Source organism: Pongo abelii, chromosome X, assembly GCF_028885655.2.
Source record: "Pongo abelii isolate AG06213 chromosome X, NHGRI_mPonAbe1-v2.0_pri, whole genome shotgun sequence".
NCBI lineage: Eukaryota > Metazoa > Chordata > Mammalia > Primates > Hominidae > Pongo > Pongo abelii.
Window position 1 is genome coordinate 146,665,223 of NC_072008.2, and position 14,778 is coordinate 146,680,000.

At 42.1% G+C, this 14,778-nt stretch overlaps 1 long non-coding RNA gene and 1 other non-coding gene across 3 annotated transcripts in view; both read left to right on the plus strand.

Moving 5' to 3' along the window:
* The window catches only part of LOC129053083 (uncharacterized), a 365,830-nt gene that overhangs the window by 349,475 nt on the left and 1,577 nt on the right, over positions 1-14,778 (plus strand). For both annotated transcript variants that reach the window (XR_010139035.1, XR_008518208.2), the window contains 2 exons: positions 13,618-14,096; positions 14,363-14,778. The exon at positions 14,363-14,778 is cut by the window's right edge and continues 1,577 nt beyond it. This is a non-coding gene — a long non-coding RNA (uncharacterized LOC129053083). The remainder of the gene's footprint in view (positions 1-13,617; positions 14,097-14,362) is intronic.
* On the plus strand, positions 5,494-5,555 carry LOC112131144 (U7 small nuclear RNA). Its single transcript, XR_002913285.2, has one exon. It is a non-coding gene; the product is annotated as a U7 small nuclear RNA (small nuclear RNA).

Below are 14,778 nucleotides of genomic sequence, written 5' to 3' on the forward strand. Positions count from 1 at the left end.
GCAGCCTCTATTTCCTGGGCTCAAGTGATCCTCCCATCTCAGTCCCTTGAGTAGCTAAGACCACAAGCAGGCACCACCGTGCCAGGCTAATTTTTTTTATTATTATTATTTTCGTAGTGATGGGGTCTTGCCATGTTGCCCAGTTTAGTCTTGAATTCCTGGGCTCAAGTGACCCTCTTATCTTGGCCTCCCAAAGTGCTGGATTTATAGGTATGAGCACCACACCAAGCCCACCCAGGTATATTTTTCATGGCCAATCTAATACCTCCTCCACCTATGGCATGGTACACAGGAGGACCTGATGGATTTAGACTGCCAAACGGCAAACACCACTGTATAAGGCAGGCTAGCCTACATTGGGCTAACTACCCACAATTTTAGTAATACACATTTCCATTTCATTCTTGCTACATGTCTTACATGGGTTGCCATCTAGAAAGAGGTTGCTTACATTAATGGCTTACCAGCCATTAAATGCTCTGGCCTAGGAGTAACTCACATCACTTCTGCTCATGGTCCATTGGCCTGAGCTAATCCTATGGTCCTGCCCATCAATACTCCATGAGCGCTAATTTAGCCACAGGCAGCACTCAGATGATATCCATGGCTACACCGGGGCCTTGACATTGACAAAGTCCCTCCATGAATGGCACTTTGTCCAGGTTCACTCCAGCTCCACGCTTGGGTCTTGGACGGTCAAACTTCCAATACAACAGCCCATCTGCTGGCCACATATAACATTACTCTATGGGAAAACAAACTCTGGATTTTAAAAAGCCATCTCACAAATAGACCTTGAAAACTTGCCTATTAGTAAGTTGGAAATGGCCTTAGTGATCCTAAGCCTAGGATGATCATGTGGCAAAATTGTGCCACATGGGAGCAATGACAATCTATAATAACCTCTTTCTCCCATGGTCCCTCTCCCAGTGAATGGCACCACCATGTACCCAGTTGTATAAGCCAGAACTCTCTCCTGCCTTCTTTGCCACCAATCTCTCCTCATCCACTATGCTGCAATCCCAATGGACTTTCTTTTTTTTTTTTTTTTTTTTTTTGAGACAGAGTCTCACTCTGTCACCCAGGCTGGAGTGCAGTAGTGCGATCTCGGCTCACTGCAACCTCTGCCTCCTGGATTTAAGCGATTCTTCAGCCTCGGCCTCCTGAATAGCTGGAATTACAGGTGTGTGCCACCACGCCCAGTTAATTTTTGTATTTGTTAGTAGAGATGGGGTTTTGCCATGTTGGCCAGGCTGGTCTCAAACTCCTGACCTCAGCTGATCCACCCGCCTTGGCCTCCCAGAGTGCTGGGATTACAGGCGTAAGCCACCGCGCTCAGCCCCAATGGACTTTCTTCTGCTGCTTATATACTCCAAGCTTGTTCTTGTTTCCAGTCTTTGTATTTGCTGTTCTTTCTGCCTGGCATACATTTCCAAACTACCTTTAATATTAATTTAGCTATCCCTTACCTTTAGGAATGTAGATGAACTCACCATCATTGGTTAGTGACTCAGGGCCAATCACTAGAATGGAAGCTCTCTGAAAGCAGGGACTACTGTGTACCCTTTGGAATTTAGTAAGGGCTCAGTAAATGCATGCTGACTGGATGAATGGCCATAGTGAGTCACCAGTGAAGGCAGTACGGAGTGCCTCTTTTCACTCTCATACTCTTGGGTGTCATGTATGACCTGTTTCACTTTACTGCCGGTTGGGGCAGTGCAAGGGTACAAGTGGCTTCACAGAGTTTCCTTCCATGCTTCTGCCCCGCTCCTTTGGATGGAGATTTCAGGCTCAGGAGCAGCTTCAGTGTTTTGTTTGTTTGTTTTGATTTGTTGTTGTTGTTTTTGGTTTTTTTTGTGTGTGTGTTTTTGTTTTGCTTCGTTTTGTTTTGTTTTGTTTGTTTTGCCTATGTCTGGTTGGCTAATAAGGTACCAGTGCTCTGGAAATGACAGACTGAAAACCTGTTCTGTTATTTCTTCTGTGAAATTTTCTTTTGATATAATCATTTTGGGATCATGCACATTGTTTCAAGTACACATCTTCCAGTAGGTTGAGTTCAATGTCTGTCTCTTCCCCTTCCCTCATCCCCCACCTCACATCCACCAGACTGTAAACTACATAAAGGCAGGAATTGTGTCTATTTTTGTTTATCACTCTATTCTCAGCATCCAAAAGTAAGGCTGGCACAGAACTAGTAAGCATTCAACCAATATTTGTTGAATTGATTAATGAGTCCAGAGATGGGTTACCCCTCACTCCTAGCTTATAAACCATGTTATACACAGAAGAGAAATCCTCTTTATTTGAGCTATGATCACTAGACACCAGACTTATTTAGTTAAGGTTGATCAAGCTGTACTGAAAGGACTTCACCTGGCAAGACAGGCTGAGCTCACTTCGGTTATCCCATATGGGCCACATGAAGTGTCACTGGGATCTTAGAGAACAAGAATCCCAAATAACTTTCAACACATTAAGATTTATATATGGCTGAAGTGGTGGCTCATGTCTGTAATCCCAGCACTTTGGGAGGCCAAGGTGAGCAGATTGCCTGAGCTCAGGAGTTCGAGACCAGCCCGGGCAACATGGTGAAACCCTGTATTTACTAAAAATACAAAAAATTAGGTAGGTGTGGTAGTGCAGGCCTATAGACCCAGCTACTCAGGAACCTAGGAGGCTGAGGTGGGAGGATTGCTTGAGCCTGTGAGGCAGAGGTTGCAGTGAGCCAAGATTTTGCCACTGCACTCCAGCCTGGGCAACAGGAGTGAGACCCTGTCTCAAAAAAAATACAAAAAATAAAAAAATAAAAAAATAAAGGTAGATACCTCCTCCTATGATAATGATAGTGACTGCAAAAGTAATAATAATAATAACATTAAGTATCATTTATTGAGTGCTTATCATTTAAGGTGCCAAGCACCTTGCTAAGAGCTTTGCATGCATTGCCTCATTTAATCTTAACAACAGTATGAGCTCCTTCCTCTCCATGGCCTCAGTTTCTCCTGCAAGCAAGCAAGACACAACCCAGTGGCAGAGGGCAGAGAGCTGAGAAGGCAATAGCCAAGAGCTGCAGCAGAAAGATTCTCTGTTCCCCAGGAGCTGGTGACCGATTCCTTTGTCTGGCTTTGTTAATGCATTCCTTAATGCTGAAAGTATTAAAAATACACTCTCAATCTATTCAGTGCTGCCAAAAGGAAATACGTCCATTTCCCACTTACCATATTGGAGTTACTTCAAACATAATTCCTATATATTCCACTGGGAAACTATTTATTGAATAAATTCAGAAATTAACAGTTGGGCTATTTATGCCTCCCTGGCAGGAGATAATTGTACATTGACAGGTAGATGATTTCTAGAGGCCTATGGGCCTAGTGGGCAGATTTTAAGTAAATGGCCAAGCTTCCCTTCCCTCCCTCCTCAGGCTCTTTCTGGAGAGAAAGGTGTGCTAGATGTGTCATGGAAACTTCCCGTTTGAACCTGCCTGTGTTTGCCCACCTGAGCCTCAGAGGTGTTTACCGTATTGTGAGAGCTGTTATTGTGCTGTACACAAACGGAGCCCTCTTGTCTTCCACTTTCAGCATTTGATGAATTTGTTTTTGAGGCACCATCCTTCAGTACATTTCATTTGATTACTGTTCCCTTTGATTTACCTTTTTTCCAAAGCTTTCTCATTAGTCCTCATAGGAACCAAGACAAGGTGTACAATTTGGCAGCGAGGAAATTGGGATTTAATAAGTCCTCTGCACAATCCAGCATGTCTACAAATAATTTGTAGGATTAGGCTCCCCAGCCTCATTTGGAACTGGATGCAGCTGACCTGAATAATGAAAGTTATGAATCCCCTCCGAGCATTGCTTCATTAGAATCCCCTTACAAAATAAGAAATAAGACTCATCTCATCAGCTCGATTTTATGGCATCTGATTAGACCACTATTTTCTCAGCAGGTCCCTTTTCTTTAAACTGTTGACTATGGATGGCCTGCTGAATAGAATGAACTTTGGACCACTAAATTGCAGCATTATGGTTATTTTGTGTAATTTATGAAAAGCGGGAGAAGCCATGATCACTTACTTCTTGTTGCTAATGATATCACCATTTATCTGAACAGGTGTGGGTTTGGAATATTCCTCCCACTCCCGATACTCAACCTGGAACACTGCCCAAGTAGAGACCCCAAAAATGATATTTGGAGGTACAGACTCTACAGATGGTAAATTAAAAATTAATGGCACCTGCACAAGTCTTCATGAATGTCTACTATCAGCAGCCTTTCAGGAAGCTATGCATTTTAACTATGTTTACCTAATAAGTCCCTCTATTTGTTGTTTGGCTTACAATTCAACAAATTTGGTGAAAGCCTAAGTGGGCTGTCAGTGTAACATCCTCCGTTAGTACATCATCATCTCCCTATTTTGAGATATAAGGCAAGGTGTTGAAATTATGTAGTAATTATTTCAAGCATTATGATTAAAGTGGTACAACATGCCAGTCTTTTCTGGTTAGTGGGAAATCCACAGTCACAACCACATTACAAATGTAAAAGCTATCCTAAAACAAAGGCTACCCGAATCAGTGATCTTCAAAAATAGTGACTTATAAAGGCTGCAGATTACCTCTAGATGATGGCTAGATGTGGTTTTCTCAAGCATCCAGGAGCTAAGAGACCAGTGTGGTGAAGTGGTGAGCAAAGACATGCACTTCAAAGTAAGCCAGAGCTGGCATTGCATACTAGTTCTATCAATTGATGGCTGTGCAACCTTGGGTAAGTTTTTACTCTTCTTGAGTCTTGGTCACCAATTTGGAAAACAGGGATGTGAATGCCTCCCTCATTGGGCCATTTTAAGGGTTAAAGAAGAGAGCACATGTAAAGTGCCCTAGCACAGTGCCTGATTCACAGTAGACACTCAACAAATGTTAATGAATGTTTCCTCTAGGGGAGCAAAGCCCAGCTTTAGGGGTTAAACTTACCTGACAGAGTCTCTGGTCATCACAGGACATCTCAGGACATTTCCCAAACAAAAATAGTTTTACTCAATCCTCATTTTAGAAATGAGTATTAGAATGCTTAGGGAATGGATGATAGGGCAGGTGCATGACAAACTCAGCCTAAAGTCCAAGCTACAAAGGAGTTTCTTTTCTGGATGAGGCTAGGCTCAAAGCTTTTTTTGTTTATGATCAACACTGAGACATTGGACCAGCACCTTTTGTTCAAAGTTACAGTAACATAAGTCTGCTCAAATAAGTAACATTTCCCTTTGCCACTGGCTCATTTGAGTGGAATGACAAAGTTTGCTTGTGTTTGTGTGGGCAGACCCACACAACCCTGGCACTGATAAATATTCAGTATGTCTTTATGTTTTCACACTAAGCAGCACTGAAAAGTGGTCAACTTTTTGTTTGTTTGTTTGTTTGTTTTAGAGAGACACCTGTAATCCTGCTGATTCTCATGTGCTGAAAACTATGACCACACTCAATAAAGAAGGAGACACAGTGTTACAGCTTTTTTGGAATTAGTCTAGCAGATTTCTCAGTTTTCACTGGAAAACCTTAAAAAGGTAGAGGAGAGAGGGGTGCCTGGAAGACTGAGCACAAGAAAGGAGGCATCTTACAGTTTATAAACATCTGAACACTGGGGCTCTATCAAGATTCTGTTTCAATCTCTATTTGACTACAGACGTGCTCTTTCAAAGTTCTGTGTTTGAAGTTATGTTAGTAACAACTGATGCCCATCCTGCAATGACTAATCCAATTCTCAGTGCAGCTCTCTGAAATAGTTTTGCTTTCTCTCTCTAGGTCTGTTCTATACTCCTAACTCTCCAGGAGTTTATAAGGAATAAAATCTCTTCCAAAAGCTTTCTGTTGCAACAACTGGACCATACTGAAAGCTGAGGCCCACAATTGCAATCTAGGTTAGCAGGTAGTCATTGCTGGTGGGGTCCTCCCTTTCCCCAGGCTCGTGTTTGTATTAGGGAGCGGGAAATTTTTGCTAGAGCAGCACTGCCATCTCTCTACACTCCACCTGATTGGTGGGATGGACCAGAGAAATGGACATTCCCAACACAGTCCCTCCTTTCACATCTGCTCACCTGCCCAGAGGATACTTTCCACCATGCATACTGGGCTCTGCACAAAGGATTCAGCAGTGACCAAGAGGAAACTCGAACCCTTCTCTCCAGGAGCTGACACCATTTAGTGAGGAGCCAGACAAGTAAATAAAGAAGGAAATGCCATTAAACATACAGGATGATTATCACAGTGGTAAGGGGAATGAGGGAACACTCTGGGAGCATAAAGGAGGTGCATCTAACCAATTATCAACTGCATCATCAAGTATCAAGTCAGAAAGATTAGATTTCATAAACCTTGCCTCTAAGTACCAACTTGATGGTCACTCTGACAACATATACATTGAGCATCCTCTCTAGGTCAGACCTGTGCTAGGAGCTGGGGGGATATAAGGAAGACTAAGACATAGCCCATGCTCTTAAGGAGCTCACAGTCTAATGGAGAAAACCTCCAAATAAACTAACACTTTCAGCATAGTGCAGAGATGGGGTCATGCAAAAAGAACTATAGAAAAACAGAGGTGGGGTCCCTAACACAGTGTGTAGGTCAGAGAAGGCTACTCCGAGATTAGTCCTGAGCTGGTTCTGAAGGGATGAATAGAGCTTAGCTGCTTGAAAAATATGGACAAGGTCAGTCTAGACAGAGGGAACTTCATGGTCAAGAGTATGGAGATGAGCCTGAGCATGGAGGTTGGGGAATGAGGCTTGAGCAATAAGCAGGGGTCAGAGAATGAAGGACCTTATATGCCATTCTGGGTATAACTGGGAAACTTGGACTTGATCCCGTGTAAAATCATATCAGATGTTGTGAGCCAGTGGGGGGCAATTCTAAAGACAGAGATATAAGACAGAGGGTGCCGGGCTATTACAGTCCAAGGGAGAAATGATGACGGCCTGAGCTAGGCCAGTAAGAGCAGCGAAAGAGAGCAGAAAGACACAGAGCTGTTTGGGAGGTAGATGGATGAGTGATTGATCGGCTGTGTGGCTAAGGCAGAAGAAGGAGTTTACGATGACTTCCAGTTTTCCAGTTTGTGTCCTGCCAGAATTGGAGATACAGAAGGAGCAGGGGTAGCAGAGGCAGGAGGGGAAGAATGCGCTCAATTTTGGACATGTCAAATTTGAGGTCCTTCTGGGTCATCCTGGTATGAGTGGCTCCCAAAGAAAGTGATTTTGCAGAAGACATGATGCTTGCTACTTGCTCTCCTTTACTGATATAAATTTGAAGAGGGGACATATAATCTGGTAAGCTCAAATAGACATAGAAAAGACATCAAAGCAGCCAGGAACCAAGCATTAAGAACTCTCTCATATAGAGAGTGAGCAAATAAACCTCATCAGACCAGCAGACTCTCCCAACTTACCCTGCATTTCCCTGTTTGATGTTCCTGCTATTCCAGTGCTGATGTCTAAGTAACTGTGCCACGAAGTATGCTGGGAAGGAGAACAAATGGCCAAAATTGTCTCAAGATCTCCTTTTCTTTTGACATGTACTATGACTTGTGGCAAATGGAAAATAAATAAACCCAAACATAAAAGAAGAATTGCAGGCCCATGTTCTTCTCAAGTGACTTTTAAGGGGAAGCAAATGGAAATGTTCACTTTGCTCTTATTTGTATCACTTTTTAAAATAACTTTATTGATGTAGAATTCACATACTATACAATAAAATCCTCTGATGTCACTCCTAAGATGGTATGGCTGTGAGCATGAGCACAGTCACCCTGAGATGATAGTGGTTTCAGCGTGGCTCTGTTTGTCTTTTTCCTTGATACCTCTGTTAAGTTGTCTGCCTCCTTCTATTAAACTACACGAATTTCTGGCGGATTGCTCAATTATTTTTCAATAATTTTGGGGGTATACATTGCTTCACAGTTGGATCCAATTACATTTAAGCAGGGGTAGCTTTATGTTGTGATTCTTTGAGGTTTGCTCTAACCCCAAGAAAACTCCTCTTAGCTGGGCCTTTCTCTGGTTCTCTCTGATAAACAAGATGGTCTGTGGTTAGGCTTTTTGCTCTGATAGAGCTATCAGCCTCCTCTTAATTGCTCACCATTAAAATCTCCATCATTTTCTAGAGTATCCTTAGGCTTGAACTGCCACATACTCCTTCAAACAAAGTCAGTTCCTTTGAGTTGAGGAGAACTTCAGCTACATCTGTTCTTATGGACTGACTCTCCCCCTGGGCAAAATCTCTGAGCCACTGCTTTGAGCATTGGGAATCTCTTGCCTTGCTGGGTTGCTTCTCCCAGTATGAAACCTCTGCTCTACAAACTAGCTGGAGTGAGAATCATCAAGGCCCTAGTATTCTTGGCCTGTTGCACCTGGCCTATAGAGACAAGCCTAGTATATACACAAGGTCTGCGTGGAGGTAGGGAACACCCTACCTCTCAGCTGCACTCATCAGGAATTCAGCCTCTATCATTTGGAGTTGCAGAGAATGAGAAATGCTGGCAGCCAGATCCTCCTCGTGGGATGCCATATTTCTTGACTGGGATATGAGGGGAGAAAAAGGCCCATCTTCTTGACCACACCCACCCAGAGTGGAACTTCCACTAAGTTGAGCTTAGTGAGGGGCAGGTAGAAGGGAGCCACTCATGACTGAAATACCACAGACTCTTGCTGCTCTTGCTGAGATTTAGTAGGTTTTCTTGAATAAATGTTTTACTTAATGGATGCCCTTAAGGTAATTTTTAGAGACTTTGAATGACTGATTTTTTAAGAACAATTTTCACCAGTTATGATGGTTTCATTGAGAAGTATGTCCACAGTGCTATTCACACTGCCATTCTAGAAGTGAAACTCTTTATTACTTTTTAATCCATTATTTGTTTGTGTTTATGTAAACAAACTATTGACTTCTGAAATATATATGGAGTATAGTTTGGGAAATAAGACCAAAAGGATATCTTTCTCTTCAGCTGGAAAAGTTCAAAAAAAGTGATGAAGAGAATAATGGAGAAAGCACACGAGCTACATGGCTTTTTCATGGTAAATGGAAAATACAAAGTGTGATCTCATAGATGACCGGGTTCCAAGCTGCATCATCCCCTTTATGCACAGAAGCATAAGGAATAAATGGATTCTAAAGTAATTTGGAATAATTTTGCACATTTAAAACTATAACCTTGCCAGAGATACTAGCGATGTAATTTTCACAAATGTAGTAAAAATCAATCAAGTCCAATCACTTGAACAGGACACTTGTAGTCCATTCTAACTCAACTTGTGCCCAAAGAGGAAAACAAGTAGAAGGAAAAGTATGGCCTTGTTACTTACTGACTTATGATTATTGTCAAGTTATTCAATGACTTTGTGCCTCAGTTACCTCATTTATTTGTTGTCTGCATCAATTGAGAGAAATTACATGAAAATGCTGAGGAGTATTATATGAGAAATAAGGCCTTTAAAGCTAGGGCAAGTTTCACATATCTTGAAATGACCTTATTTTATGAAGATGGAATACTTCTTCCTAAGAGGGGAAAATAAAGGAAAGCTGCTTTTTGCCTGTGAACTGAGTTTAACTCTATGAAAAAACTTCAAGACATAACAAGGAATGTAATAATAGTACTTTCAATCGAAGCTTGGTTAATGTCAAAACTAAGATGCATTTCTTCTAAAACTCAACCAAAAGTCAATGCTGCATGGTTTAGCAATGAAGTACATGGGCTTGAGCCTGACTGCTTGGGCTTGGCTACTGGTTCAGCCACTTTCTAGCCAAGAGACCTTGGGCAAATTACATAACCTCTACACACCCCAGTACAATGAGTTTAATACCTTATGGGTTGTTGTGAGGCTTTAATGAATTAAAAGATGTAAAGATGCATGAGCAGTGCCTGGCACAGAGTAAGGAAGTGTGAGTGATGATGATGATGATGGCAGTTGGGAGATTTGTCCTTGTTGAAAGTTGTTATCCTGCCCCAAATGAATCCTGTCAGATTTCCTAAAAATCTGCTGTCTTTCCTCCGAGAGGCATTATAGAAAGACAGTGGAGGAGATGTCTCCAATGCAAAGTCATGGATCATCAAGATGGCCAATGTGAGAAAAGTCAAATCCGTTGTTCTGGGCATCAAGTTCCTAGAAATGTTGGAACTGACAGCATGTCTGATTCAGTGATGCCATTCAAGACATTTAGCCAAGGGTGATGCTCTAGGATGAAATTAAGAGGAAAATGACAAATAAACTATGGCAACTAATCAATACATAGCCCAGTATGAAGCTAATGGTCTATTTCAAGAGCAGGAGCTGGCCTTTGCAGAGCCCACCTTTTTTTGTGGTCAGAATTAAGTCTTATTATAATCATGTTGAGAATTGCAGAGATCAGCACCCTGAAATCATTGACATTACACTGTGAATATTTCTTTTCCCTTGTGTCCCTTAATAGTTAGAAAATCATATATATATAACTATATACAGTTATTGCAGTGATCCTATTTTAATAATGTATATAATGAGATTCATTTGAAATTATACTGAAACTTTAAAATTGGGGAAGAGAGGTAGATGACATTATCAGGGCTATATATGGATTCCAGATTAAATAAAAGCAGAAGTATGTATCTTTTATCTTCAGATTCATCTGTCTTATAATAATTGTTACTTTAGTTCCAATGTGCTTGTTAAGTCCAGCACCTCAGCCTAGTCTCCTTTTACAACCATTAACATCCTCTTGGCATGAAGTCCTGACATTTCCATCTTTTACTTTAAAACTGATTTAGTGCTGTCAGTAATCTCCCGAAAGGATTGAGATCTGTGAGCTACCCAGAATGAGTGACTGTAGGTCAGGCCACTGGTCCCATCAAGAGGCATCTGTGAGCTAAACATTAGGGGGTTTTGAGCACAGAACTGGGGGATCGAGGCAGTAGTTCAGGGTCTGCCAAACCACGGGCCAAATCTAGGCCATTGCCTGGTTTTATAAATAAAGTTTTATTGAAACACAGCTATGCCCATTTATTACCTATTTCCCATGATTGCTTTCACACTGCAATGGCAGTGTTGAGTAGTTGCAAAAGAGACCATGTGGCCTACAAAGACTAAAATATTTGTTATCTACTCCCCTAATAGGAAAATTTGGCCAACCCATGCACTAGATGGTTGTCTGTAATTTAAAATGTTCTAACATATTTAAAGTTGCTGAACAAGAATCTAAAATAAGCTTAGCTATATTTGTTGTCTTGATTTGTTTGCTTATAGTCAACTTTAAGCAGATGTGGCATGAACTAATAATTGGGCATTTCTTGAAAGCAGCTGAAAGTGCTTGCTTCCCTGTGAGCCTTTACTAATGCAGTCCCCTCTGCCTGGAATGTCCAACCCCACCCTACCCTCTCTCTTTTTTTCCTGTCTATTTCCTGTCAGTTTTCAGAATTCTAGCTAATTCAAGCCCTGTTTGTTAAGCCTTCCCTCACCCCAGACCCCAGGCAAAAGGAACATTTCTCTCCTCTAGTTTCCAGAGCTCATGTTAAAGTCCTCTACCATGGCAGGCTCACATAGAATTGTTGGTCCATCTACTCCACTATGAACTCTGTAGGGGCAGTAGCAATGTTGCATTTATTTCCATAACCTAGCCTTATAAGACTCAGTCATTTGTTACATCTAGGCTCATCTTTTTCCCTAAGTGATTTCCCTAAGCTTGTCCCCACATTGCACACCTCATTACTTGCCTCTTGGCTTCTACTCTTACCCTCTCTAGTCTGCAGTGAGAGTGAACTTCTCACAGGATAAATCAGGTCATTTCACTCCTCTGCTCAAAACCCTACACTAGCTTATACTTGGAATAAAATCAAAAGGCCTACTATAGCCTGCAGGGCCCTGCATGACCTGATTCCTTGCCTGTCTCTCCACCATCGTATACCTCTTACTGCTCTTTCCCATGCAAGCTGGATTCCAGGGACACTGACTTTGCAGTTCCTCAAACACTCCAAGCATGCTTCTGCCTCAGGATCTTTGCACTCACTATTCAATCTTCTTGGAATACTCTTCCCCAGGTAGTTACATAGCTTGCCCCCTTACTTCATTCAACTTACTGCTATGATATCACCTCCTCAAAGAGGCCTTCATTCTTGGAAGAAACAAAATAGCCTTTTTTGTCACTGTCTGTTCTCTTAAATTTATATTGCTTCATAGCCCTTATTACTTCGCATTAAATTTATTTGTTTACCTGCCTTCCTCAGCAGAATACAAACTCTATGAGGTTAAGAACACTGTCTTGTTTGCTGTTCTCTCTCTCTCTCTAGTGTTTGAAACAGGGCCTGGTGTCTAGTAGATGCCCAATTACCATCTGTTGAATACAAATGAATGGAAGTCTGTTGATTCTGGCATGAGCACCACACTGTTTTCATCATTTAAGTGTTATAATGTGTACTAATATTACTTTGTAATGAATATGAAAGTCTGTTTAGAAAGGCATGGGTTTTAAGAGGAGACAGATATTGGTTCAAATTCTGGCTCTATCAGGTGGTAGTTGCATGGCCTCGGTCAAGTGGTTTGACCTCTCTGGGCCTTAATTTCCTTGGAGTTAATCAGGGGATAATCATCCCCTCCACACAGGGTTATTATAAGGAATAAATGAGATAATACAGTATTGTGAAATTGTTTTTAGAGACAGGGTCTCGCTCTGTTGCCCAGGCTGGAGCACAGTGATGGCTCACTGCAGCCTCAAACTCCTGGGCTCAAGCATTCCTCCTACCTCAGCCTCCTGAGTAGCTGAGACTGCAGGTACCTTCCACCATGCCCAGCTAATTTATTTTACTTTATTTTTTTGTAGAGATGGGGTCTCACTTTCTGGTTCAGGCTGTTCTCAAACTCCTGACTTCCAAAAATCCTCCTGCCTCAACGTCCCAAAGTGCTGGGATTACAGTGATGAGCCATCATGCCCAACCATATTTTGAAATGTTTTTTAGGCAAATTATAACATATTATAAATAGTATAACCTCATTTGTTAGATTATGTGTTTGTGTTTTTAAAAATGTCTGCAAGGGTATAGCCCAAAATGTTGACAATGGTCATCAGTGGTAAGCTTGGGACTGATTTTTATTATCTTCTTTATACTTCTGTAATTTTGTATTTGTTTTTCTCTTTACAACAAAGTACATTACTTCAATTGGCAGTGGCAAGAAGCCACTTTTATTTTGAGAAAATAAAATGCAAATAAGAGTGTACCCTTTCCACCACACTGTGTTACCCATCTACTATGGCACTCAGGCACTGATAAAATCTTGATAAGTAGGTTGGCAGGGGAGGGTGGCCAGGAAAGAGGGCCAGCAATAACTGGGAATAGAATTGGGGAATAGCTCAGTTCGTTATCTTTTCTACACCATTCTCCTTGCTTAGTCAGGTTGGTAAGAGGGACACTGAGCCTCAGTTTCCTTGTCAGTATCCATACTTCAGAATAGTGTGGAGATGAAATGAGGTAATTTTCCCATAGCCAAGAGAGTGTATGGGGGTTAAGAGCACAGCTTTGGAGTAGTTAGCATGAGTTTGGATCCTAAATTCCTCATTACTAACTGATGACCTTACACTTTCTGAACCTGTTTCCTCATCTCCAAAATAGGGGGAATAATCTGGACCTGGCAAATTTCCTGTGAGGACTCAAGGAGCACATGGCCTGCTGAAATCTATGAACTACTAGACTGCCTCTATTCACCTGATGTCCTACTTTTCACCCAGCCTCTTCACCGCAGCCTTTATGATGGAGAATACAGGAGGAGGAGGGACACAGAGCCTCTTCTAACTCCAGCCACATTTACCTGGGCCTTGTTTCTAAGCAGTGGAAAGCCAGGAAGGAGAGTCAAGAAAGGTACAGATGAGTCATCATCAATTCCCTTTGTGCTGCTAGAACAAGTGTCAGAGAGAAGCCATGTACCTGTCTGCCCATTGACACTCAGACAACCATTGTACTATAAGAAGCACTTGGCTGCCTGATGAAGAATGGAAAATAAACATGGCAAGGCCAAGATGTCCAAGATGAGTCAACTGGGCAGTGGTGGCAGGAGAGCAGCAATGAACAGTCCTAGTGTTTTGCACAGCCTGGTAAGCATCTGGCCCCAGAGCTTATTAGGATGAGTACTGTGTCCCCGCAAACACCAGCACTCCAGCCCAGTGGATGCCTAGAACTATTCATCAAGATGAAGTGGGTTTTATTATTATGGATATTGTTAGCCACAAAACACAAAAGATGCAGAGGAGGAATGATTACTATGTTCCTCTTTTATGATATGCAATGGTTTGAGTCATGATAAGGAGGTCATCAGGATGAGAGTGAGTATCTCCCACCCCTTTCCTTTCTTTTGTAACAGAATATTGAATTGAACCCTGCAGTATGCTGGGCCCCAGGGATGCAGAGATGACGCACTCCATGCCCTGCCTTGGAGAAGAAGTCAAGTGGTGAAACCAGGCAAGTGCCATGCCATTAGAGTGCCCTGTGGTCAGGATGTACTCCAAAAGGATCTGAGACTAAATATCAGTGTGTGAGCAGCTCTACTTCCTACTGGAGGCACAAGCTGGTTCCTAAAGGATGACAAGGCACTTGCCCAGGGCAAAGGCCTTGAAATCGGTGGCCAGCAAGTGACAACTGGGTCATGGCAACCCAAATGTTTCCAGATGCCAGGAGAGGCTTAGTCAAATACAAGTCGGCATACCGATTGAGTGTCCTCTTTGAAGCTTACAGCAGTTGAGCAGTTACGGTAAATCTTCTTAACTTGGGGCATGCAAG